The sequence below is a fragment of the Mauremys reevesii genome, linkage group 1 (assembly GCF_016161935.1).
Source record: "Mauremys reevesii isolate NIE-2019 linkage group 1, ASM1616193v1, whole genome shotgun sequence".
Taxonomy (NCBI): Eukaryota; Metazoa; Chordata; order Testudines; family Geoemydidae; genus Mauremys; species Mauremys reevesii.
The window spans coordinates 118448832-118476517 of record NC_052623.1 but is presented as its reverse complement, the minus strand read 5'-3'; the positions used below and the strand labels follow the sequence as shown (position 1 = coordinate 118476517).

General features: G+C 38.2%; 1 long non-coding RNA gene across 1 annotated transcript in view; it reads right to left on the bottom strand.

Moving 5' to 3' along the window:
• Nucleotides 1-7657: 7657 nt before the first annotated feature.
• LOC120395159 overlaps nt 7658-27686 on the bottom strand; it is a 35357-nt gene continuing 15328 nt past the window's right edge. Inside the window, exons 2-3 of the long non-coding RNA XR_005592499.1 lie at nt 14254-14472; nt 7658-7792 (exon numbers count right to left, since the gene is read on the bottom strand). This is a non-coding gene — a long non-coding RNA (uncharacterized LOC120395159). The remainder of the gene's footprint in view (nt 7793-14253; nt 14473-27686) is intronic.

The window sequence follows — 27686 nt, the reverse complement described above, 5'->3', positions numbered from 1 at the left end:
AATGAAAATTTAAAGAGTGTGGATGAAAATGATATTCCTCCAATCCAACAGAATACTCTGGTAAAGACATTCAGTTACAACCAAGATCTTTTTTAGCACCGAAGAAGTGTTGTTTGTTGATCAGGATTTATTGCCTGAAGTGAACTGTTAGGCTTATGACTAGCAACATAATATTTTCTATGATAGACTACGCTAGCTCTTACACCTATTTACTAGACAAGCTAATATGTTCAATAGTTGTAGATTTTCAAATAAACCACCAGAAGCTGGACATTTTCAAAAATGAACGTGTCCATGTCATTTTTATCTCACGCCTTTGTGTAAAAAAGAAAATGATAATGGTGTGAATTTACTTTTTAAAACAGTTGGATTGACTGATTCAACTACTATAAGCAGTGGTGCAAGTAGAAATAATTTCTTGCCGGTACTGCACTCATGGGAGGGACACAAGGGGGGAGCACGTGACCTTTCCACGTGCCCCTCCATGTGATTCCTCCCTGCCCTGCCCTGCCCCAGCCCAGGGCCCCCCATGGTCTCCCTGTCCCCTTCGACACACCACTTTTTATATACAAACATCAACATGCTTAACTACTTACTTCCCCCCCAAATATGTAGTATTTCAGTCTGTTTATATGAAATATGGGAGTTGGGTGAGGAGCCATTTCTGTATATGTCTGACTTATTAAAAGACAAAATTTAAGTAGAACTGTATCCTAAACTGCATTATGGTATTGTTCCCAAACACTGCAGTTCAATGGGGGATTCAACTTCCTTTATAGGAACAGACTCCTGAAACTCTTACCAGCCCACAAATGTGGTCCATAGTCATGCAAATAGTCCCGTGGTCTTCAGTGGGATTGAGCAAATGATTAAGGGTTTACAGGATTAGGTTCCAAGTTTGTAAACTGTTCTGTATTAAACTGACAATGCCTGAGCTGTCAGATCAGAAGGAGCTGCATTCGAATAAAGGTGGGCAGATGTGTGATAAGTCTTAGCTCTATTGCTAAGATGAAGAACATATTTTCAGCAAAGTTCTTGGCAGATTCCTGAGGCAGCTGGTTTAAGGCCATCAGTGTCCAGCATTAAAATCTTCACTTATAGTTCTCTCACGCACAAAGCTGGAAAATGAGGCATTTGTTTTCTTTATTTTGCTGCTCCAGTTCCAGTTAACAAAATGCATGTTAGACTAGTTTGGCTGAAAAGAAGAATTCTGTGTACATTGGGGACAACACCTGATTCCTGTAAGACTGCAGAACTGGGCTGACATCAGAATCCAAACATCCTCCGGTCAGTGCAGGCAGAGGCATTCCTCTAATGATTTGGACTTGATGTGATGCAATATGGGTGTCATGGATAATTCAGACCAATGGGGAGCAACAGAATCAGAAACACTATTTAAACACCTTCCCCTCCCCTCCCCTCCCCTCTTGAAGACTCCTGACCAACATACAAGCACAATACATATGCTAACAAACTTAAACAAAGCCTTTGCTTAAGTTTGTTAGCATATGTATTGTGCTGTTGAAGCCATTTAAAGAATGAATGCCCTCCCTAGCCATGTTCTGCTCCTTTAAAGGCAAAGCACAGCACCACTTCCTCCAGAGGGGGGGAGCTAGCCCCAAGTCTTTCCGGTACCTCATACCCACTATCTTGCCGGTACTGCGTACTAGAGGGTACCTCCCTACTTGCACTCCTGACTATAGGTAATAGTGACCAACAGAATAAGAAAAAGTGAAGGTAAGGGAATGATCTTGAAGAAGGTTCTCTGTCAATCTGTCTGCCTGTATAGGAATTTTAGGACAGTCACCACCAAAGTGTCAGAGTGTATAAATCAAAGACAGTTGGTGCTCAGCACCATGCAAAATCAATCCTTAATTCAGAGCAGTAACAGCACCTCAAGACACCTTGTCACCAAAAAGACACTGACAATCTAGAGGGTGTTGAGAGAAGAGCAAGAAAAATAACCAGGGGACAGAAGGGATTGATTTATCAGGAAAGATTAAATGAGCTAAATATGTATACACAGCTTGGCTAACTGACAAATAAGAGGAACATTATAATAGTCTAAAGATACTTGAAGGAAATAACTCCAAGGAAGGAAAGGAATTATTTAAGGAGGTTCAAGGGAACATAACTAGAAGTAATGGGATGACATTAAGAAAGGGAAAAAATTGACATCAAGATCCATTAGGCAGTGAAATAGTTTCCCTAGGGAAGCGCCATCACTTGGGACATTTAATCTAGATGTACAAAACAGTAGAAATATGCCATAGGACACAATCTTGCATTGGCAAGGAGCTGGACTGGATGTCCTAAAGGTTTGCACGTTGCTAATTTATGTGAGTCTGTAATTTTCCTGGCTTGTGCCACAAACTCATTGTTAACTCAAATGTATTTATTTTCTCTGGGCCCAATCCAACTTCCACTATAGTCAATGGATGTTTCCAGTGGGAGTTGGAATGAGCCCTCCCTGTCTTTGTCAGTGTTAATGTCTTTGTTTCCTGTTTGAACTGTTTTAAAAAGGAAAAACCCAATCATTCCCAAATGATTTTAGTGAGTGTATTACTTACCCAACAAACCAGAACAACTTCCTGAGTACTGTAAAGATATTTTAACCCATGTTTATGCTTGTGGGGAAAGATGCATTTGCCTTTGGAACCTCTCAGATAAAAAAGCATGTATTTTCAGAAACACATGTAAGGGAACTAGAGACCAGAAAAAAAGAAACTTCTAATGCACCTAAAAATACATTTCAGAGAAAATTTGATTCAGTTACAGAAGAGTTAAATGAATGTTTTCTAGATATTAAATCAAAAGATGTTTCATAAGATGTTAGAGCCCTCTTATTTGAATGCCTCTTATAGCAGGAATGCAGCTGGTGGAAAAATAAAATGTTGCTGTAATGAGTTTATCCATTGATCAGGATTTAACTATATTTCTGGTTAACTGGATAAATAGGTATGTAGTATAGATCTTTTTAAAAAACAATAAGTATAGTAAGCACATACAGGGGACTCAATTTGGCCTAATTTACATGCACACGGTCTAGTTTACATGACAAAATATACATGCACAAAACACTCCCTTGAGCTGAGACGTGGTATACCAACTTTCATCCTCACTTACATTTTTACAGGAAATATCTGTCACTAAAATAAGAGTTGATAATGAATTTTTTGCCCAATTGTAACTATATTGCCATGAATTTTAAATAGTAAGTTAACCAATTTCTTCTCTACAGTTCACACAATAAATAAAATCCTATGTGAAAAATGAAGCCTTTTATTCCTTTGTCAAAATCTGATCAGAGTAAACTACAGATGTTAAAAGGCAGTGTAGTTCAAAGAATTAAAAAGAGAATCTTATGGGGGTTGTAGGAAGAACAGTTTTAGAGAATAATATGGAAAATATTAAAATGCCATTATATAAATCAGTGGTACATCCTCGCTTTGAATACTGAAGATTGGTCACCTCATCCCTGAAAAGAGATAGCAGAAATAAAAAAAGTCCAGTGAATGGCAATAAAAATGATGAAAGGCAAAGGAGAGGGGAATTTCATGAGAAGAGATTAAAAACACAAGGACTATGCTGCGGGGGAGAGCTACCCCATGGGGGTGCAAATAATATTTGCACCATGACGGTTCCATCTGGAGAACTGCTTGTGACCAGTGCTTCATAAGACCTCTGTTGCCAGAGACAGTTTACAAGATGTACTGAACCCTAACCATTCTTGTGGCTGCTCTGTGCAGATACTCTGCATAAGCAGATACTCTGCATCACTGCAGCCTCCTCTCTGGGAGGACTTTCACCTGCCAGAGCCCCTGCCGTGAATCAACTCTGTCACAAACCTGATAGGTGACCCTGGGCAAGTAACTTCTTTTTGTGCTGTTGTTTTCACATTTGGGTGGAATTTTCAAAAATGTGAATGACTTAGTTGCACAATTCCCATTGCCTTTAGTCACAAATTGGGGTCAGGAGGACATTGTCCTCATGATAAAACATTGTACAATTAGGTGCATTATGTGGAGGGATAAGCTGCTTCTGAAACATCAGGTATTGGCCTTTGTAAGAGTCAAGACACCATACTTGATTGACAATTGGTCTGTTCAGGTATAGCAATGAATAGGTTCCAATATTCCCCAAACAAATGTTCAGTGGCACAGAAGTCCTGTGTATGGAAGGTCAACAGCCATCTGATCTGCCCAACGATGGACTGGCTAGTGCAGGTCTGGAGCCATTGTATACAGGAACTGCAGAGGCCCAGAAAAGACTAGTGAACTTATGCAGAGTACGTCTCTGCATCCCATTCACCACAGTTGTGCATATCCTGTCTCCTTTCTGTCCCTGCACAGGAGTCACAGAGGCTGCAGCAATCCAGGTGCTGAAATGGGGTATAATAGCCCCCACAGAACTGCAGGGCAGGAAAAAAGAGGGCCAAGGACTGGAGAAGAACTCAGTGAGCACCTGGATGAAACAGGTGTTTGTGAGCGGGAGAGGGCTGGAGGGTCGATAGTGCCTGTGTGGTTCCTCTTTCCCCAATTATCTGCATGGGGTAGGGGGTGGGGGCTTCTGGCCAGTGTTCCCATCTAATCCATTTAGGAGATGTCAGTAGACTCTGGTACTGAATGAGGGAGACCACTTTGGGTCCCTTTACCATCTCTCTATGCAGGAACAGCAGAGGAGGTACCATTTTCCCTTAACCCCAGGTTAGGCCATATATGGCACTGAGGGAGGAGGGAAATGGTTGCCAGGGAAATGGTGGAGCTGGGCTGCTGCAGAACTGCAACAGCTTAGAGGAGTTATGCAGTCATCACTAATGGCCCCTCTAGTTTTAGGAAATTGTTTACCAGATAAAACCAGTGAAAAGGATCAGAACTGTTCCCTACACTAGAGTTTTTACACCAGCAGTCTCTAAATATATGTAAAGATTTAATACATGCGTAAAATAAGCACAAAATGCTTACACTGTTGTGATTCCTGTATATTTATATCAGTTAGCAGCTTATATTTTGAATTATTTCTTTTCTGGGCAGAAAGCATAGTGGAAAAATGCATAGTATTCATAAAAATGATTGTCCTGTTCACTTGTATACCTATGCAATTTATTCTTTAACAGCTTTTTACTTCAAAGAAATCACTAGCTAATGACATCTCAGACTTTTAAAAAATCCACTTATTCAAAATCCTGTCCCTGAGGGAATTCCAGTGTGTTATCAGAAATTTTTCCAAAGATCATTAGCAGATATTACAAACCAATTGAAACTGAGTATTTTCTTTGCAAATTACTTTTAACTTTAGAGCTATTGAAAAAAGACATTGAGTGATTTAATTTACTTAATCTGTCTACAGATTGCAGTTATGTGCACATTCTGTGATTGCATTTCCAACAAAAAGCATATATAACTATCCCTAATAGAGATATTTTTCTAAATTATCATACTGGATCAGTAAGATCTCTGAAGATATTAATGTTTACTTTTTCATTTAGAAAATTGCACTAAAAATGGGCATTTGTACTTTGTTGATATGTTAGAAAATAATAATATTGCATCACTTTTTTTTACCTACTATTTTAATTAAAACTCTCCTATAGTCTTCAGGTTGGTGTGTCCTTTGAGGATATGTTTTTACTGACTTTTCTTTAAATCATTATATTTTTACTAGGCAATTAAGCTAATATTTTACATGAGAAGCACTTTATACAGTTACTCATTCTGAACCAAATCCTTTCTCCCGTACCAAACCTGAGTAACCTAGCTTGATGATGAGACTGGGGATGGGGAAACGGACCCTTGCTCCCCAGCTGTGAAGCACCAACCCTGCTGCTGTATCCTTATGCTTCAAGGATCAATGGTCAGTGAATCAACACAATGGTAGACCCACTTCAGATGCTTACTCTATGCTATCACAACTACTCCCTACTCCTGCTCCTTCCCAAAACTACATCCATCATCAAAATCCTGCAGTAGGGATAGTCCACAACAGAACAGACTCTGACACTCTCAGAGGGCATGCACTCCTGTGCAAGTTTTCAATCCTTCCCGCTCCCACCCGATGATGATTGGAAATGATCCACTTGTGTTGTGTTTAAGGACCTTCCCGTTCTCTGGATTTTCCCTATTTCCATTGAATGACGCCACCAAGAATAGCTTACAGAGGACTCAATCTGTAATTCATATAGTTAGGGTTTCACAATACAATATTGATTCATAGGAATTTTTATCTATGTGTCAAGGGTCCTCAGTAGTACTCACATTATTAGATTACTTGTACAGTCCTTCTTAGAACCCCTGTTGTTATTTACTATATATATATTATATATATATATATATAATCAAATGTGTGCTAGGTGTTTTTAAAGACAAATATGAGTATAAGGAATAAGGGATCATATTCCCCAACTGTGAAGCAGCAATCCTGATTTGAAAATCCCATTAGATGCCTATCTGCATCTTTAGGCACCTAAATAAATTTTAAAATCTGGACCAAAAGCCCCTTCTTTGGAGAGCTTAAAATCTAGGTAACAATATTGTTTCACATTAAATGGTTATTTAATAAATATGTGTTCACCCCAGGAGTGGTATTGCAGCATTTGTGGCTACCACTGCAAAATACTGCTGCTTTTCATGAGCAGAGTTTATTTGTGTTCATAGGGTCCTCTTCTCTCATCACACATCTGCAACTCACATTCGAGTATTTGTTAGGACAATGTACACATATCAAGAAAAGGACAGTTCTCATAACACTTACTTAGAACTTTCACTTATATTTTACCACAATATCTCACACACATCAGACTTCAGTGAGAGTAGAATTAGTCCCTAGATTTTTTTCCACAAGATTTTAAAATAAATCAGTACATTTTGTTGTTGTAAGTTAACACTCATTGACAGCCCTGAATATTAAGGTTCTCTTTATAGTCAAACACCCAGTACAGTGCAACATCAGTGGTGCAAGCAACTCAAACTGTGGCTCAAACTTCACCTGACATGTCCATTTATAGGCATTTAGTGCTAGATACTCAGCTGGTAAATCAGTATAGTTACCTTAACTTCAATGGTATGACACTAGTTTACACCAGCTGAGAATCTGTCCATAATCTGCCTCCTCACTGAATCATTGTCATCTGTATTGAGCCTGACAACACATGTTAACTAGTGCCAGCTGTGATAGATGGCCATTTATTGGTGAAAATTACCATTGCTCCATTGAAATCACTGGAGCTGCAATGATTAACAACAGCCAAGGATCTGGCCCAGAGATTTTTTTACAATGTGGATTCTTGTCCTGTTGGAACTGCGTGTAAACCATGAATTGATTTCACATAAACTACCAAACAGCAATTAGATTAAACTTTCAGTCACTGCCAGCCTGTGTTAAATTAGAGAGGTGATGCAGAAGTGAATGGCACTGGATCCATCACCAATTCTCTGAGCCATCCAATCCCTCTCTTATAACATATATAAGTCACAACATTCTAAGGAAAAGCTAACAAACCTAACTTTTAAAGAGAACAGCAGGAGATCAAAAGTAATTCTAATAACAATCACATATAAATATAGTGTTTTACATTTCAAACAATTGTCCAGATCCATTTTATTAGCAATAATTTGGACACTTACTTGTATGAAAAGTATTGTTCTTTCATAACCTTATACTAAATGCACTGTTGGTTGATGGGTGAAACAGCATGAGAATTTTCTCTGAATTTCATTTCCAATATTTGTCAAAATTTCATTTTCATCAATATTTTCCTTCCTACTCAAATTCCTCTTGGCTGTTGTAAATGGAGCTGTAATAAATATTAATTCTTAAGTTAACCAGAGGCAAGTAAAGCCCTCCTCGAAATAAAGCAAAAGTCTGATAGGTTGTGTAAAAAGGAGCTCATGTTATTATTAATTATTATCATTATTATTCTCATTCTTTTATTTGTTAAGCACTGACAATGTGCTCAGTTCTGCTGATTAAGTTCTACTGAGCAAGTTTTACTGATTAGCTTATAAGGACAATATACTGTACTAGAAAGAAGATACTTAACAGCTATCAAGACTCTTACTTTCAAGGCTCACTTAGCAAAACAATTATGTGCCTGTTTTGTATGCAAGTTTTCATGAAAAAAGTAGAAAACGCATAAACTGAGTAAATATCACTAATTTTCTCACCCCACTCCACCGTATTCTGCCAACTTCGCTTCCACTGAGGCTTGAGTAAGTTAGAAAGCCCTGATCCTGAAAACACTTATGCACCTTTTAGTTTTCAGCATGTGTCTAGGCCCCATGAATGGATCTAAGTTAAGCACTCAGGTGAATATTTGTAGGATCAAGGCCTGTTTTTACAAGCAGGCCTATTGAAAAAAGTGGGACTACTTGCAGAGTACTACTTAATGTGAGTACAAATGACAGAATTGAGTCCAAAGTGGACAAAACTGTAGGAGTGTCTCCAAGTTTTTCCAGGGCTGCCTAGAGGGGGGGGCAAGTGGCGCAATTTGCCCCAGGCCCTGCAGGGGCCCCCACGAGAATATAATATTCTATAGTATTGCAACTTTTTTTATGGAAGGGGCCCCCAAAATTGCTTTGCCCCAGGCCCCCTGAATCCTCTGGGCAGCCCTGAGTTTTTCACTCTCACCACAAAGCAGGTCAGATACCATTAACCACTTTTGCCCTCTCCAATATCCATACACCTTTAAGAAGCCACAAACAAATACAATGAAGGAAAGGGCAGCTTGCACCTCCCCTATCCTGGAGCTGTTGGGGGTCACCTCAGCATTCAATGCTCAGATTTGCTGATTAAGTTCTACTGAGCAAGTTTTGGGGTCTGTCTATATGTAGTGCACTGCAGTGGTAATATAGCTGCACCACTGCGGCGCGTCTGATGAAGACGCTCTATGCCAATGGTAGAGAGCTCTCCCCAGGGGCGGCTCCAGGCACCAGCGCAGCAAGCGCGTGCCTGGGGTGGCAAGCCTGAGGGGCGGCATGGCAGTCATCATGAGGGCAGCAGTCAGGGAGCCTTTGGTGGCGTTTCTGCGGGAGGTCTGCTGGTCCCGTGGCTTCATCGGCAATTCGGCAGCAGGTACACTGTACGCGCAGGACCGTTAGATCACCTGCAGAACTGCTGCCGAATCTGCGTGACCAGCGGACCTCCTGCAGAAACACTGCCGAATGCTCCCAGACTGCCCTGCTTGGGGCGGCAAAAAACATACAGCTGCCCCAGCTCTCCCGTCAGCATAAAAAAAGCATCTCTGTGAGTAGCGTAAGCTCTCCTGCGGACATAGCACTGTGCACACGAGTGCTCATGTCAGTGTAACTTATGTTACTCAGGGGGATGATTTATTCACACCCTGAGTGACATAAGTTATGCCGACATAGGTTGTAGTGTAGACATAGCTTTACTGAAGGCTGCCTTAGCTAGTGCTCCAGTGGTTAAGGTCTTCCTGTGGGCCCTGGCACTACCAGAGAATAGCTGGGGCACAGAAATGCCTTGCCTGCATGGCAGAAATGCTATGCCTTGGTTCAATGGCTGGCTGAGAGGCCCCATATGCCAGGGGTACTCCTAAGAGTGGAGGTACACCATGCCTATTTTACAGACACTTTAATACAGTTTAAAGGAGCCACAACACAACTTTCTGTAATTTGTGCACCATATCCATGAAGGACTGCAACTTTTCAAGAGCAGGCATTTCAATGGAAATAATGTTTTGGGGACTACTAAAATCAATGGCCTCACATCCCATTATGCGTTAGGAAGGAGCTTAACTGATATTGCCACTGAACACTATAATCACATCTACTTCCTCTAACTATAATGCTGTGTAGAATTCCAGCTGTAAATGTGTTCTTAGGAAAAAATGCACATTTGTCTATGTCCAGCTTTCTAGTTTGTACATCTCTCTAAACCCAGCCAATATGCTTTTTCACAACTGACATAGAAAGGTCAGTTCTTACTTACATGCTTTTTGAGAAGATCAAAGTGTATGTATGTGTAACTCAGACTGTTAGGGAAAATTTGGCCCTGATAGTCATTCCATGCTACTCCAATGGTTTCAGTGAAGCATCATGGGTCTTTAACTCAGGACTGAATTTAGTCTTTAGTATGTTAATGTGTAAATCCAGGCCTCTCCTCTACAACTACCAAGGGCCTCTGTGCTGTGGAATCATTCTGCTCTTCAAGACAAGCTGGATGTGAGCAAGATACTGTCTGTGCAACAGCAAGAAGGGAGTGGGAGGGGACAGAGCATGAGCAGTTTGAGGACAGGGTGAGGCCAGGAGAACTGTATCTGAATGGGGATGCAGTGTGAGTGCCCCTCATAGGCAATGTCACTCACTGGGCTGACGTAGATTCATGGAGTAATGCCACAGTTATACTGTGGCCTGAGAGGGAAATTTCTCCCCACCTGCCCACGGTGCATCTCCCAAGATCACTCAGGCCAGAGTGGAGTCTGGATTTTTAGCTACAGTTTTTTAGCTAGATCCCTACATTAATTTACCATTAATTACCATTACCATTAATTACAATTACCAATTATCATTAACTACCATTTATTAATTTAGCATTCAACAAAAAAGGGAGGATTTTGTTCCATAAACACGGCCTTTGTTTTCCTGAGCACTTATTAACTGACACTGAAACTTTAGCAGTGGGAAAACAAATAGAAATAATTCCACTGATTATGGTGCCACTAAGAAATAAACTAATCTGAATCAGGAGTACTAGAAAAGAAATCCCCAGTGTGCACAGGAAGGATAGAACTCTTGGCTAAAATTCAGTGTCACCCAGTATTTGTATTTTACTAATATGTTTGTTTAATTAACAATCAGAAACGTAGCCAGGCAACAGACGTAGATGATACACCTGCTTTTGATGACAATGAGCAGCAAGACTCACCACAGAAGCACGTTTTTGGAAAAATCCTCTCTCTTCCTACTGGTTTTATGCCACATTCTCTTGAATACAATCGAGACAGGCTATTATAGTCAGCCCTAATTTTCTCAGAAGGGATAGCTCTTAAAGAAGAAGTACAGACTTTTTTTTACATTGCATCACAGAAGTGGGCACACACTTAACCATAAGCATGTCAAGGATGGATGAACCAATTCAACTAAAACAAAAACATTCTTTCCTCGATCACCACCACCACCACTAAAATTTGAATCAAAGCCTAAACTTAAACCCTAATCTAACTTTTATTGGGGTTGGAAAAACAGAGATTAACTTCCCTTCACTCACCTGCTATTTTTATTTTCTGTACCTCTGTATTTAATAATTTCACTCAAGATGAAGACTGAAGGCAGCAGGACCACATAGGCTGGTTTTGCAATATTTCTGTCCCAAATGTATACTTGCATGATAGCCTATTCTCATCATGCTTATAGCATAGTTTTTCCAGTACAAGTGGACAGTTCAGACAAGGTTCAAATATGCATCCGAACATATGGGTGTGCATCTAGACTGAATCTCCTTTCAAGCTTCAGCCAGCTCTACTCAATTGGGGAAGTATAACAACATCATTCATTTTTTAATAAACTGTTAGAAGAACGTTCAGGCTTCAGAGTAAAACCCTGTAACATCAGGAAATACCAAAGTTACAGCTGACCCCCAGCACAACTTGAGCTCAGCTCTCTCCTGAGTGTGCATTCCAATACAGTCTTAGAGTGCTGCTGGACCTGATAGGCACTGCCCTGTGTAAAGGGCTTTGCACAGCTTTATTTCCCCCGGGAGAGCACAGGAGGCATTGTGTAGGCACGCCTGTTCTTTTTACGGATGCTACTCTGAAACATTGTTCTACAGGGAGAGCATATCTCCACTCCAACCTTTAAAGAGGTGCAGCATGCCCTTGCTTGCATGCATGTGCAGGGATGGGGAACTTAACCCTATCTCCTCTTTTCCCCTCCCTTTTGGGGTAGCTAGTGCCTCAGGAGCACTAGAAGGGAGCAGTTGTCCCTGCTGTTAGGGACAGTTGTTCCCAGCCACTGAATGAGAGCAGTGAAGACTTTTCATGCCCTCCCCTACACTTGTGCAAACATGCAGTGGCCAGATACAATCTACCCTTTAAGTTTGGAAATTAAAAAAAAAAAAAAAAAAAAAGCTTCTTGTTGCTATGAGGCTAAATATTTGCTGAGTGCATAGGGCGCAATAGTAGCAACATTCAGTACTAAGCATAGCTATAGTCCCTCCCTTTTAATTCTTTATCACTTTTTCCTTGGGCCTGAAGCAAAAAGATTTTCTAACACAGTGGAACCCTGCTCCCCAACACACAGACAATAGAGTCTGCACCTCAGACAGGGGACAGAAAGAAAAATCTTCTACAGATCCTGCTGTGGGAGTTCCAACAGATTAAACAGATTAAAACAGACCTGTCAGACATCAAAATTAGTAGGGTTGCAAGGGATGTCAGTCAGAGGAGGATTCAGCCCACTGAACACAGACAGGACAAAACAAAAACCCCATACAATTCAGGCCAACAGACCCCAGTTTTCGGGAAAACAAAATCCTCAAACTAGATTTTTCCTAACAGCATTTACTTCTCTTGTCCTGATTAAAATGAAAAATATCACATTCACCACTTTACCTTAATGAACAGGATCAGTATATGACCCCATGGACAAACTCACCATAACACCTGGGACTTTAAAATGACAGGCCAGGACCTCAACTGGGGTAAATCAGCATAGCTTTGTTGACTTCAAGAGAGCAGCATGGATTTACACCATCTGAGGATCTGTCCTCATATGCTGTATCTTTTGAACATCTCTGCTCCCATTTTTTCAGTCTGCATCAGGTTTAAGGTGACTTTTCATTTCCAGCATATGGGGCTGAATGATTAGAGCTATCTGAATTTATTTTAAATCACACCATATTTAATGGGAAAATAAAGTTGTTATGGTTTGGTTCACTCCTGGTTCTGATTATTGATCTGAATGAGTAAATTAATGTTTATTTAATAGCTATATTTGTGTACTAAAGAGACAGTTTTGGATAGAAAGCACATTTCTATCTGAAAATTGTTTCCTTGCTGTTATTACAAGTAACACCTAACATTAGTCTAACTAAAAGAGATTGGCAAAAAGAAATTATTTTTATCTTCTTCATTTTCTTTACTTTGTGCATTTCACAGCACTTTGCACATAGTCAGTTTCACTGCTTCTCACCTATAATCACTTAAATGAGACTCTTTCTCCTTGTTGTTTGTGTGAATCTGTCACACAGCAGCTAGGGATACAAAAACATTTTTTAAATAAAAAAATGTGGTACTGAATCCACAAAAACTGGCAGATTGTGAGGCAGGTACCTAAAACTACTCTCAACCTTTTTTTTTTTTAACTAAGCAGATTTCAAGTTGATGATGTCCCTTTAATATAAATAATGAGCTAATGAAATAAGTATGAAATTGCAAGAATCATAAAAAGAATTTTACCATCTGTGTCACACTCAGCCTAACAATGAAATCATTTCAGAGCCAAAATACCAGAGTGTGCTTCCAGCACAAGTTATACAAGAGTATAAGTGATTAGATTGTAGAACAAGATAATGTCTGTGTTCAAATGAGGAATGAATACCTGGGTTCAAATTTGGCTTAGATCACAAAGGCAGGGAATATCATATGTCATTTTAAACTAGTCCCAGTAAACATTTTTCCACATCACAAAACCATCACACATTTTTGTGCAGGAAACAATCTCTACAAAAATAAAATACAGGAATGAAAGTAAAACGTTTTTGAGGTCAGAAATGGGGTATGATCCAACAGTTCTTAGATAAATTCTGTAGCTCTTAATTCTGTAAACCTCAAAGAGAGTTTTGTCTGAATAAGGAACACAGAATTTAACCCCATGGTTGGAAGACTGGATTTAAGCATAGATGCAAAAAGAGAAGTTTATCTTCTTACTTCTTACTGTAAAGAATCATAACCAGAATCCAAGCTTCTCCCTCTCTTTCGGAATGGGATCCCAAAGCACAGGACTCTCTGGGCATGATGTGGCAGTATATGAGTTGCAATACAGTGTTGTCAGATCATACTCATCTGTCTGCAGAACCTGAGCTCACAAAAATTCAGGGGCCAGATCCTCAGCTGGTACAAATCAGCATACTGCAGCTCCACTGAAATCAACAGAGGTCTGCTGATTTATACCACCAGAGAATCTGACAGCAGGTGCTTTTCATCAGTTCTGTTACAATGGAGATTGGTTTAAATGCCCACTCCTCAGTCCACAGTACAGGCCCTCAATATGGGCCATATTTTACAGTGGCTTTGCTCACCGATCTCTTCAGTGGAGTAGTTCTGCACCCAGAGAAGCTCTGAACAGAGATCTAGCAATCTTTTCACAAATACTGAAAGTTAAAAAAAAAAAATTGTCTTAGAGACTGATGATGATGCTCACACACAAGGGATCCCATCACAAAGGATGCTGAAGCGTTACTTGGAGACACAGAGCTTTTGAAATCCATATAGACAAGGCTGGAGAACATTGTTGCGGCCTATAAGAAAACAATAGATAATTAGGGTCCATTCAGAAGTATAAGTTATAACAGTCAGTTGTGCAGTTTAAAAGTCATGCTCAAATGGAATTAATTGCCATTTCCACAGTGAGGCCGCATTAAAATTTCTCCTTGTGGCAAAGGTTTCTCCTTATATTTTGCTTAAAAGAACATTAATATATGAAAAGTTAAAGTGCTTAATAAACATCCTGAAGTGTGGGATGCTGTATTCATATAAGAAAGGTATGAGCCAACTGTGAGAGACATTCAGATGCAATCAAAGAGGATCTGAGCTTAACTGAGCTCTCACATGACAGTTCAGATCATTTCAGATCCCTTCCAATGGAGATAAAATAGCATCAAAAGCAGAGAGACTTTTTTTCTTTCTTCCAAGGATGAAAACACAACATCATTAGTCAAATTTACTCTGAACTTCCGCCTCCTCATGTTGATTTGTACTCAGGTTGAGTAAACATATCTTTCCATCATGGTAAATAAATGTAAAAGCCTATCAGTAACTTAATTGCTTAACGAATGATGCAGTGTAGGGTGTAACATGTTTTTTTTTACTACAGCACTGAAGATAAGGATCTCTCAGAAACTCCTGTTATATATCTTGGCAGTAAAAATCTGTTCCTAGTTGAAACTTTACTTATAAAATTTCAACTCAGGATAATTTTATTTTTCAGTTTTTGAAAAAAAAATCACCTTGGATAATTTTTAAGATGTACAAAAATAAAATTGAGAAGACGTTCTCTTGCACTGTGCATCACAGAGAAATGAAATTTGACAAAATTGATGAGTCCATAATAAGAGTGGATTGTATTTGGTGCATTAAAAACACCCTAAAATAAAAATGGCAAAGATACTGAGAATGAAAAATATCACAGTGATTTTTAGCCTGCAGATATCAGATGAAATTCTAATCTCCCATGCATGGCACACACCTAGACACAACTGGGACCATGCACTCTACTATCCTGGCACACCTATAGGCTTAAATCGAGAGGATGAAAGGGAGAAGACAGTTCTTCTTCTTAAAATAAAGTAGTTTTATAGAGGTGTTGTGAAAACAGCATGAGTGCAGGCCATGTAGCTAAGATTAAAATCTGGCTCCTGGTGGGCATGTGGATAGAATGCCCATGCATAGCTGCCAGACTGGCATGATAGATCATAAAGGCTACAAAGGAACGGTAAGAATCTAACCAATTAAACAAATATCACAATAGGCTAGCTCATCTTTACAGTTTATCCTTCTTCAAAAGCTACACAAGTGTCAAAATATGTATTGACCCTAAAAACTCTATCATCTTAATAATAAATATATTAATAATTATTAATAATAATAATAACAGTAATAATTACTGGCAGCCCATAATTACAGATAAATATAAATATAGACCATCTTGAGAAATAGTATGCTTGGATATTGTGTCTTAATTATATATTCCCATATCAGCTTCTCTCAGACACTGCAGGACAAAGGTATATTCAGTACTGCTGTTGTCCATTGTGCTGAAAGATTTAGCCAGAATCTCATCATGCTCAATCAGTTAGCAATGGCGAGTGTATGACATGGTTAGCCACGTCTGCCTCAGCTGATGTTACCAAAAGCCCTGAACCTGCCAAAGATGATTGTCCCTGATGGCAGGATCCTAAGGTTTATTGTCAAGTCTCTTGTCACTGACATGCGTGATTTAAGGATGTAGTATCAGACAATGGGGTGATATCTCCCACTACTGAATCAGAAATGTAGAGCTATGAGAGCCCAAGGGCTCAACTTTGACTCAATACTTGCATATACAAATTGTCCTCTCTCTCTCATTTGCCCATGCTAAATCAAAACCTAAATTTGTGCAAGCAAATTTGGTAATTAGATACATTGTATGTGCAAAAACAGCATTTGTGCAAACTGCATGTGCATCTGTTGTAACCTTCTAAGTGTGGGTGTCTAACATAAAATGAAAACACTCTGGCAACTCCTCCAGTGAAGATAAATATAAATTTTTAAAAAATTACATTGAAGTGACATAAGGAAGTCACAGTCCTGCTAGAGTGACTTTTGCAACAAATAACTTTGTTAGCACCCCAATACGTCAGTTCTGGGTTCAATAACCCACATTAGATTTGATTAAATTAGATACCGAGAAATTGCAATGAAGTCTGATGCTACCTCCCTAATTCATGTTCATAAGACCAAAAAAAAAAAAACAACCCAGAGTTTAACCTTGAATTTCCTGGCTCGGTCTGGTTAAAACATGACCCATAACATTAATTAAAATGTGGCTTTCTGGTTTATTTCAAGCGCCATGTTGTATTGGGGGAAATGTGGAAAGTATTTTTTTACTCCATGACATGTTATGTGATATAAAATAGGCTGTTATAGACTGCTCATCTATTTAATTTAATACATCATCCACGTCACAAAGCACATAATATTTTGTTCCCTGATTTCTAACTAGTTCTCACTTATCTCTCTGAAGAGGAATAGACAGAACAAATGCTGACGTATTTTAATTAGAAGTCAGAGATAAATTTCTAACATTAAATATTTGCCTCTCAAAACAACTGACCATCTTCTGCCCATGTAGATTTACACTACACACATTGACATTTATTTGACACATATATGCTGCTCAGTTGGAGAAGGGCATACATTGCTCAATAGTCTCTTGTTTTAGTATGTCCAACCCAGAGACATACAATATCATATACCAGGAATTTAAGTCAGCACACATTTCACTACTGATTTCACATATGGGCCTGGAGTAACTTTTCTCCTACTATGATGATAGCACGTGCACTATTTAAATGAGTCCTTATTCTGAGCCTTATAAATATGCACCAGATGTATCTTTTGTAAATGTTATGTTTTTCAACATCTCAGCATTTGTGAGTAGTTGAAAGCTATGTCAGCCATGCTTTAATGGGGCATAAAAGTGTGTTGCATTCAAAGAAATGGCACACCATTGTAACAGGCAAAATTAGAAGTGCTGTCAATGACTACACTTTCATGTTATCGATTTACACTGTTTAATATAGTGCTCTGTTTTTATGTGTGTGCATTTTTAATTGATGTCTATACATCCATATACACACACAGGTGTTATTTTACGGCAGTGAAAAATAACCGATACAAAACAATAGCCACAGCAAATTAACTGATTCCTGAAATTGTATCAGTGTGTTTACAGTAGTCGCAAGGTTGCAATTAAGTGATTCAGTAGATGTCCTGAGTTTGCCCAGGATCAGCTTTAACATAGAAAGCAAGCACACAAACACACTGTTGCTCTCTACTGAATGGAATCAGAACTGTTCGACCATATATCATAGGCCCTATATTGCTAACAGCTAAAAAAGTATCTCCTGTTGCTTAAGTGGAGCAGTCTGTATATTTGCAATAGCAGGATCTGACTTGTTCCCCTGCTAACATGGAGCTCAAAGTGATCATGGTGTGCAGCACAGTGAAAACCTGGGCTGTCACCAATTCAGTGCAGTATACAGATAGCTCATTTTAGGCCATATCCTCCCATTCTCATGTAGAATGATGTAGAAAGGGAGCACTTCATTTAAAAATGGTGTATCATTTAGGGAAAGGAAGGCTTGTGAACATGTGGAAGAAGCAAGGAGTGTAGTCAGAGTTACTCATAGTTTGGAGATCCATGGACACTGACTGTGCAGACCCTGCAGATCTCTAGCTATATAAGTTTGTGCCCCTTGGCTCTGTGCTGTTCCTGGCCCTCCCCCACCTAAACAATGGTATCACACTGGGGACAGTTGATGCTGTTGTATTGGCTCCTCCCCAGCACAATCGGTGTCTATCTATGACTGATCCCTCACAGAGCACATACTGTGAGTTCATGTTAGGTCATTTGCCTTATTATGAACATTTATTTTCTCCTTTTAAGAATTTGCACCTGACTATATCTCAGAGAAGAGGAAAGGTCTCAACATGTTACATAGTCACTATTATTTGAATGCTAGAATGCCATTTGCTTTTAAGTTTCATGTTAGAACCATTTCATGCCCCTCACTCAGGCAAATCAACTCAAGGGCTGACCCATATGACACATCAGTAAACATAATGGCATCCTGGCATTTTTGGAAATAGTTTAACATCCCACAACTATTTTTATTATCAGGTTCATAGGCTTATGAATGAGAAGAATATCACTGGATAACTGCCATTCAGAAATATGTGTAGAAAAATCCTAGATGTCTGTGCATCTGATGGAATGATCACAAACACTCAAAAAATGCATATGCTAAACTTTTAAGATATGCACATTGCTGAAATATATCCTACAACTAATGTCACATTTCAGATATATTTTAATTGTATTTTTACATTTGATATTCAAATTGGAAAAGTATATCTTATTAAACACAACACTTGGCTTTGCTACTTTAATAAAAAATAAGTTGTTAAGGGAAAGAAAAGCAAAACTACTGATTCTTTTCCTTATGATGATCAAATGAGTCTTTCATGTTGTATCTTACACTTCAATTTTTTAGCATTTTGAGGCAAATAGCAGATATCAAAACTTAGTAAATAATCAAAGACATACTCAGTTTTTCCAAACTGTCATGCTACTTATCTTGTATTAACTGATCTCTTAGGTAGCATAAGCTTATTTAATTGCTACTGAAGATTATTTGGATGAAAAAAGAGATGACACTTTCTCTTACCTCTCAAAAAAGACAAAACTATATTTTTCAAACAGACACACACAGACAGCCAGATTCTGATCTCCTACACACATGCACAAGTGCAATAGCTAATGTTAAAAGGTTTGATAGGAGCTGCATATCTAAGATTGCACTCTGGATCACTGATTGTACATTCTATACTTAAAATGACTTAATTTGAAAATATATTTTATTGCTGAGTAATTCATATTGTGTTACATTCAAAAAAACCAGCTTTCTGATTTTATTTCTAAAGGGCAGTTATGCATGCACAATAACTACATTTCAAAAGGAGTTTTAGTAGGTTAGCAAAGTGCATATGCATGTATCCCCACTGACATGATAGACCGTAATGGCTGCGGTCTGTCATGTCAAGCATCTGCATATTAAACAGTCCCTAAGTACACATTGACACAGCAGACTCTAATAGCTCTGAAGCTGTAACAATCTATTGAGTCAATAATATACATGTTAAAGAGCATCTTGTATACTTCCATCAATATATTTTATCTTTTAGTTAATTTGTTTCTTTTTTACATATATATATATATATATATATATATATATATATATATATTCAGTGTTAAGGCTATAATAACCTTTATCCTTAACACAATGTCACAGATATGTAACATATGTCATACACATGTTCTCCGTAGCAGAATCCATCCAGAACAGGGCAGTTCTTAAAAGGGTTATTGTAATATTTTACACTGCCAACATCCACACTTTCAGGTTTGTAGCTGTTCAAGACAGGGTAGAGATATTCTCTTCCCTTTGGTGCACCTGATCCAAAGCCCGCTGGAGTTGTTGGAAAGACTCCAGTTGACTTTACAGGGCTGTGTGAATCTGCTTTTTTCCTATTGTATATTTCCTTATAATTAAATGGAAAAGGTCACGGGGAGAATGAAACAAAATGCAAATGGTTTAATTGCTATTATTATCAACAAAAAACTAAGAAACAAGGATAGAGATTTTTTTTTAAAAGCCACCATTTCGTTAACTTTGAATTAAGTCGGATGCTACATCCTTAATTCATGATTACATGACCCTAACACCTTTTACATAGCAAAACAAGGAAACTATTATTAAACATCAGAAAATGGCAACTTGATCTCCTTAATCTAAATAAGTGGAGGAAAAAATCTCACTCAGCACTTCCAAACTTATACCATGTCATGGTAACATGGTCCAGCCCTTACTCATCACAGACCTTCCCTCCTGGTTTTATATTTCAGAAAAGGGTTCCTTTTCCATAATAAATAATAATAATACCTTGCACTTTTTAAAGGTAGGTATGAATTATTATTCCCATTTTACAGATAGAGAAACAGGCACAGAGAGATTGCATGACCTCTGTAAAATTTACAAATGTTTGAGGCCTGATTCTCCTCTCACTTGCACTAGTTTTACATTGGCACAACTCCAGATATTTCACTGGAGTTACTCCTGACTTATACCAGTACAAGCGAGAACAGAATCAAGGCCAATATTTCCATTTCTCTTCCTAGGAATCTCTGTGTTGCTCACTCTCTCCATCCCATTCCTGGTCCCCAGACACAATCAAACCACACCCTGTATCATGCTGCACTTCAACACAATCTCACCCTAACCTGGACCTGGCTGGGACTTCTCCCTGCCATTTATAAATATGCCAAAAACTGATGGGAATTGCATTCTAGTAATACGGCAACAACTTTCCTTGTATAATTCCACAGGCCTAAATCCTATAATTGGATCCTCCTAGGCAGACCCCCATTGGGTTCTATCCAGCCTCAGAGTTCTGTATGCATAGATATACCTGCAGGACTGGGATTTTAGAATCTCTCAGAGATGTTTGTTAACTTAATCCTATATACCCACTAAGGCATAAGTATTTATTACTGGGCTTTACAAACAGTGGATAACTCAACACACACAGCAGCGATGACCCTCATTATTTTAGTTCCTATGCTGAATAGCTAACAAATAAAAACTTCTTGTCAGTGACACAAGATTTTTTTAATTTATAAAATGCACCAAATTATCAACATTCAAGGTTTGTGAACAAAATTTGAAGATGGAATGCAATGATACAGACGGAGCAAATCTTACTCAGGATTACATCTAACCTAAATCACAGAGGAGCAGACTGTACAAATTACCCATGGTCTAGAGCTAGAAGATTATTCAAATCTGCTCTGCACCCCAAGGAGTTTTTGGAGGGATTGTCTCAAGAAGGAGACAATTTTCCCCCCAGCTTCCTAGCACAGCAAGGCAATTCATCACCACGGGACACTGCAGAGTGTGCTCCTCTCTCTGCAGCTAGCAGTTATAGGCATGGTCTCACCCCTTGTAGGGAAATTTGTATCCCCAGGGACTCATAGCAGGAGCTCTGAGTTAAAGGGACTGTAACTGCCCCTAATTCTTGCTCTGGGAATGCAAGGGCTTCTTGTGCGCTTCCACCTTCCAGCCAGCACACCAAGAGCCAGGGACAATCTAGCCCTGATGAAGGCAAGTATGTCACACAACAGGGACTTGTGTAGTCTAATTGTAGAAAATCTACTACTCATTTGGCTCTACCATCAGCACATAACTAGCCACACAGCCCTCTACTCACTTAACAGGTTGCTCTCACTGTGCTGTGTTCTCACTGAGCATTCCCAAATATTGGCGGATCCAAAGCCCATAGAAGTCAATGAGAAGATTCCCAGTTACTTCAATGGGCTTTGGATCAGGCTGTACATCCTTAGTAGCAAGTGTGTGAGTATGTAATTTGGATATGGCTGTGCTTTCACACTGTCCTTGCTCATAGGATCTGACCCCTTCCACACTGGTGAACTATAGCTAGCTTGCCCACTGTTTTATTTTCATTGCTGGGCACTGCACATGGAGTCTCCAATTTACCAGTGAGCTACAAGTGGAGTAAGTGGCTGACAGTCATGGGTGTTTGGCTTCTCTACACACTTAGCCAGAGTAAGATTTGACCTACTAGCTGTGAAAAAGCAGCTCATGTCACATGTGCTGCAAAACCCAGCCAGAACAGACTGAAGTTTAATCATGGCCATGTTAACCTACAAAAAAAGAGAACAAAAAGTTAAACTGCTTAGTATAAGGTGCTGCATGTCCCAAACATCAAGGAGGGGAAAAAAGAATTCAGCACATTAGGAATGTAAAGCTTTCGATTTGCTTTTTCTTTCTACAGAGACTAAGGTCCAAACCAACAGTGCTCCCACTCGTTATGACACCCTAGCATGAATCCTATGAGTAGAGCTTCTGATTTTTGGCTTTAACTAATAAACACGATAAAATGCCCATGATACAGGGAAAAAAGAAAAATCAGTGTTTATCCAATAAACACCAGAAAAACACTGGAAATGGTTACTTGTGTCTAAGGGATTGTTCATGGAGCAGTAATGTGCACTCTGGGGGTGTGATGTCTCAAGTGCACTAAGATGTTGTGCATTAATTGGGCTGTGTACACCCCGCTGGTGTGTACTAACGGTTACCTAGTACACTTCAGCAATAGTGCTTTTGGAAATAGTGCTACATTAAAACACACTAGGGAACATTACAAAGAGATTACTCATTACAGTATCATGGAACTTCAACCAGCTCCCGTCCACAGCACTGTTGTGTGGTGGATGTCATGTTGCTCGTAGGTACGCCTTCTGTTTTGGGAGATTTATTAATTTCATTTTTGATTCTTTATTTTTAGCAATTTTTGAGGTTTCTGTAGAAGTCCAAAAATCAGAGGGTTTCAGAGGTTCCTCTTCCTATATACTGAACTGAGTAATGTATATAGTGTATATAATGTATATACATTAGTCATTACAGTATATAGAAAGAGGAAAGCCCAAAAACCCAATTTTGGGACTTCTACATAAAGCTCAAAAATTTCTGGAACTAAACCCTGAAATATGAAATTAATAAACCCTCAAAAACAAAATCCCTACCTATGAGCAACGTGACATCCAACCCAGAACACTGGGGTGGACTGGCGCTGCCTGAAGGGGACAGGTTTCAATTTCATGATAGAGATGTTGCCAGTAGAATGTATGCTACTGTGTCAGAACACATGGGGGCTGGTGATCAGCAGGGAGTTGAAACTACAGGGTCTATAGAAAACTAAAAGACAAGTAAATGTGATATATGTTGAAATGTCCCTTTTGTAAGGTTAAATTATCAGTGCATTAGTGCATTATCAGGCATCCATTTCCCATTCACAGTTGTGGCCACTGTGCAACCAGTTCACATCATAGTGCTGAAACTTCCTCTTTAGCATTATTCTAACATATTTTTGTTGGTTAATAAAGTCAAGGAAGAGTTTAAACCAATAGTTTTCTTGTTTCCAATAACTTGGTGGCCTTTTCTTTATGTACCCTGTGTATTAGACAAATATAGTTAATAGCAGCCAGATCTGATTGGCTGACATCTGTTTCTTTACGGGATTTATATTTGCCAAGTAGCCGGACAGCAATATCTATTTAGTATTCATGGAAAGTACTTACAGAACAATAATGACAATAATTGCTTCTGATTCTTGTGTTTACAACACTGCCAAAGTATCATTAAGGCCTTATTTATGGATAATAATGCTTATTAATCACAATTATTTGAATTTTGGAATGTATTAGATTAATATTCTTTTGTATTTCAGTTCTGTATTAATGCTGTGAAAGGCATTTATTGAGTGCAACTCATTGGGACAGCTTATTTTGGAAAAGTAAATCATCTGAGCAATTTCCAGGTAATAGATAAAGAAATTATGTGCATACCAGATGTATGTGCACAGTGAGCAATAGATACCACTACTAAAATCAGCACCTGTGGACTAAAATCAGGGACAGACTCTGAAAAGAAAATACTCTGAAAGGGATACTGATATTACAGGTTAGTTTGCATTTAGAAATCCTATTGAATAGAATGCTTTTATTATTTTGAATAAATATTTTCTTTTTTGTCTGTCTTTAAACTCAATCTTTAGTAATGTATGCTATACTGGGGGAGAGTTTTTGCATGAATTCTAAGATTCATGGACACTTGAAAGGTTGCTAACATAGGAAGTATAGTATAAGAAAGACCTAATTTTGGATGTAAATAATTTCAGCTTTTATAAATCAGTGTCTGATAGTGCTGGAATAATATGATGGAATGAAAGCGTAAGAGGAAATGACAGTTGTAACAAGAGAAAACGTAACCCTAAATCTAAATATCAGCTGCCATATATTCATATTCTCCTTTTGTCCTTCTGTAGTACTTACAATTCTGAAAAAACACCAAAGCTACTGTAGTACCAAACTCTCGGATTTTTGGTGTGCGGCCAACTCCATAAATTTGCATTTAAACAAATAAAATCCAGAACAGTGTCGTATGTCTTTTTTTCCTGAGATGGTTCTTCAAGCATAATTTAAAGAGGCACTGTCAACTTAAAAATCACATTTTGGTCTGATTTGTTTTTCCCTGATTGTTGATGTAACATTTATGATTACTATCACTGAAAAAGATTACAGAAACTATCTTCCTATATTCTATTCAGTTTATTTACTTTGTGCTTTTTGTAGCAATTTGTGCATAGTCAGCTTAACCTGTGTAGTAGGTCACTTCCCCCTGTTTGTGTGATTCTTTTATTCAGCATCCGTGGAAACAAAAGCATTTTTAAAATAACTGTAAAAGCACAAAACTAGGGAAGTTGGGAGGAACACTTAGGTCTGGTGAAGTACCTGAAACTACACTTAACTCATATATTTAATATTTATATAAGCTGACAGTGTCCCTTTAAAATGTAAGTATTTCACCTATTAATATTTTGGCTAGCTTTACGAAATACATTTATAAAACACATGCATACAGGTTTACCGAGAATTTCAAAGCATTAAGCAACAGTCCATGCTGTATATAGCTTGATCACTATTAGAAGAATCAAAGATATTTTTTAAATATTTCATAAGAGATGAGCCCAAGTAGCAAAGATCAGGCCCAGATTTGAAGTGAAGTTTTACTAAGTTCAGTTCCCAAAGAACTATCCCACTGCTCAGAGGTGGGAGCAGGTCTGTAGTTGTAAGGCCTGGTATTATCCTTTGCTTGACCCATTGTTATAGACATAAAGGAAGTTCAGATCCAAATTAAGAGCTGGGTTTCCCCGAATTTTGGGACGTTTGGCTGAGGGGCTTTGATTAGGCCCATCCCTAATTTCTAGTCATCACTATCTGACAAAAATTGTTTCAAACATTGATCATGTTACTGAAGGTCTTTGACTAATGATCAATCATCCTTTTTAGTTCTTCTGATTCTACTGTACTAAACAAAATTCCATAATGTCAGCATTTGAGTGTTACATGATTAATTACAATGGTACAGTACGTGACATCATCTCTTCCTCGCTCTTATTTATTGCCCTCCTACAGAAAGTTTAGACTGGTGGTTAGAATTCAGTTTATTACACTCAGAAATTTGTCCTTCCTAAGGAGGTCCAGAAAATATACTTCTTAGTATTTCCAAATCATAGCACGAAATCTGTGGAAGAATATAATAATAAGATCTTAACTTGTATAACCTAAAATGGCAGCATTGAAAGCATAACTCACCAGATGCAGCTTCCAGTCTCCCTGTATTTAATTGTATTAAAGTATTTGTAGCACTGGTATCATTTTTTTTTCAAAATGTTTTTAGTGTTTTAGGGGCTGTTCCTACTCTCCAGACTGTAAATGGCAAAACTACCAACAGTTCTACATGGAATTATAGTACTGGCATTTACATCATTGGGAGCAATAAAGAATTTTTGTGCATGGGGTAAGGTGATTGTTTTGAGGGAGAGGGTGTTATACTACTGCTTTCTTCAATATTCAGTATTCCTTTTATCCCGAACATCCTCTACAGAAAGAAATCTAAATTCCAAACAACAATCTTTAGTCCACATTTTCAAACCAGCACACCAAAACCTAGGTTCCTTAATCCATATTTAATTTCCTGTGGCCTGGTTTTCAGAAGTGATGAGTTCCCACAAATCCCCCTGAAGTCAATGGCAGCTGTAAGTGCTCAGCACCTTTGAAAATCAGGCCACTTGCATTTAGGTGGGGTCCTAAACATAGATTTAGGAGTAACCAAGTTTGAAAATGTTGGCCTTAATGCACAATATAAGGACCTAATCCTGCAAACTCTTACTCACATAATCAATGGGACAACTCAACTAAGTAAGGGCTTGCAGGACCAGATCTCAAAACAGTGCTAAACTGTAAACTGCAAACCTACCTGCTTACATTAACAGTGGGACTGCTACAGGTTAAACTTTAGGATTTAAGGGTACTAAAAATCTAAGACCAATGTAGAACAGTTTTGTCTAAATAATTTGTTCTCTAATAGTATTATTGCAATTACGATACATAAAGAAACATTTCAACATGAAGCTAGAAAAGACCTAGCCACATAAGTAAGTTTGAAAATAATCTTTTTTTCTTGCTTTATTTTACTTACTATATTTCTCAGTGGAACTATATTGTGTCTGCCTGTCTTTAGTGTAGGCTTTATTGTCAAATTGTAATTCTTTTTGCTTTCAAACTGCATGATTATTCTGTATTTATCCCTCCAGATACATAATGTGACTATTTCTCTTCCTTACTTTTATATCATTGATAGCTACTATAGTTTTGAATTCATAGCCCCACTTCATTAATTGGCTTGATGTAAGGGCTTCTTTTACATACTTGAATGGAATTTTGCTCAGCAAATTATATCTATATATAAAACACCATCTTTATTAAACTGTAAGAAAAAATTAGGAATAAAAATAAAACCATACGTCACCATCTGATATTCTATCAACCAAAAAGTACACTCTTGTCTACATCTAAATATCCCTGTAGGGGTTATATATTTTTAATACATGCTATATATTTTGTATTTTTTTCTCTGTTGTAGCATGTCTGATTTCTTTAATTCCAAACTTTTAAAAAATGTTAAGGCACCAACCAGGGGAGTAGATTTAGCGTGATTTTCATTATAAGTTCAATAATTATCCTTTAAGCATGACATGAAAGTCCCATTGTTTTAAAAAGTTTCTTCTGGAATAAACATCATCATTCATATTGGTATAACAAAATTTAAAACAAAAAACAAAAAAAAAGTGGAAACAAAAATGTGTTTTTATAGAAAAGAAATTCACGTTTAAACAAACATGGAGGAAAGGGCAAAACTGTTTAACAATGGATTTTTTTTTCTATCGGAACAGATTAGAATTTAAAATCTCGATAGCAAGATTTAAAAAGAGATTGGACATTTATATAGAGAAGACAACACCAGACAGAGTTATCATAACTAATAACAAAAAAAATTGGAAGAGATATTAAACGTCATGAGTCAGGGATTTAGCCCATCTCTAACTAGTAGAGTTCAGGAAGAGACCTAGTGTGGGGGTAGATTACCCCACATCTGCCTATCACAAGGTTCATCCACTTTCCTCTGAAGCATCTGATTGACCCCAGTCAGAGACAAGACATTGGACTACATGGACCTTTGGTGTGTTCCAGTATGGCAATTCCTATGTTTTT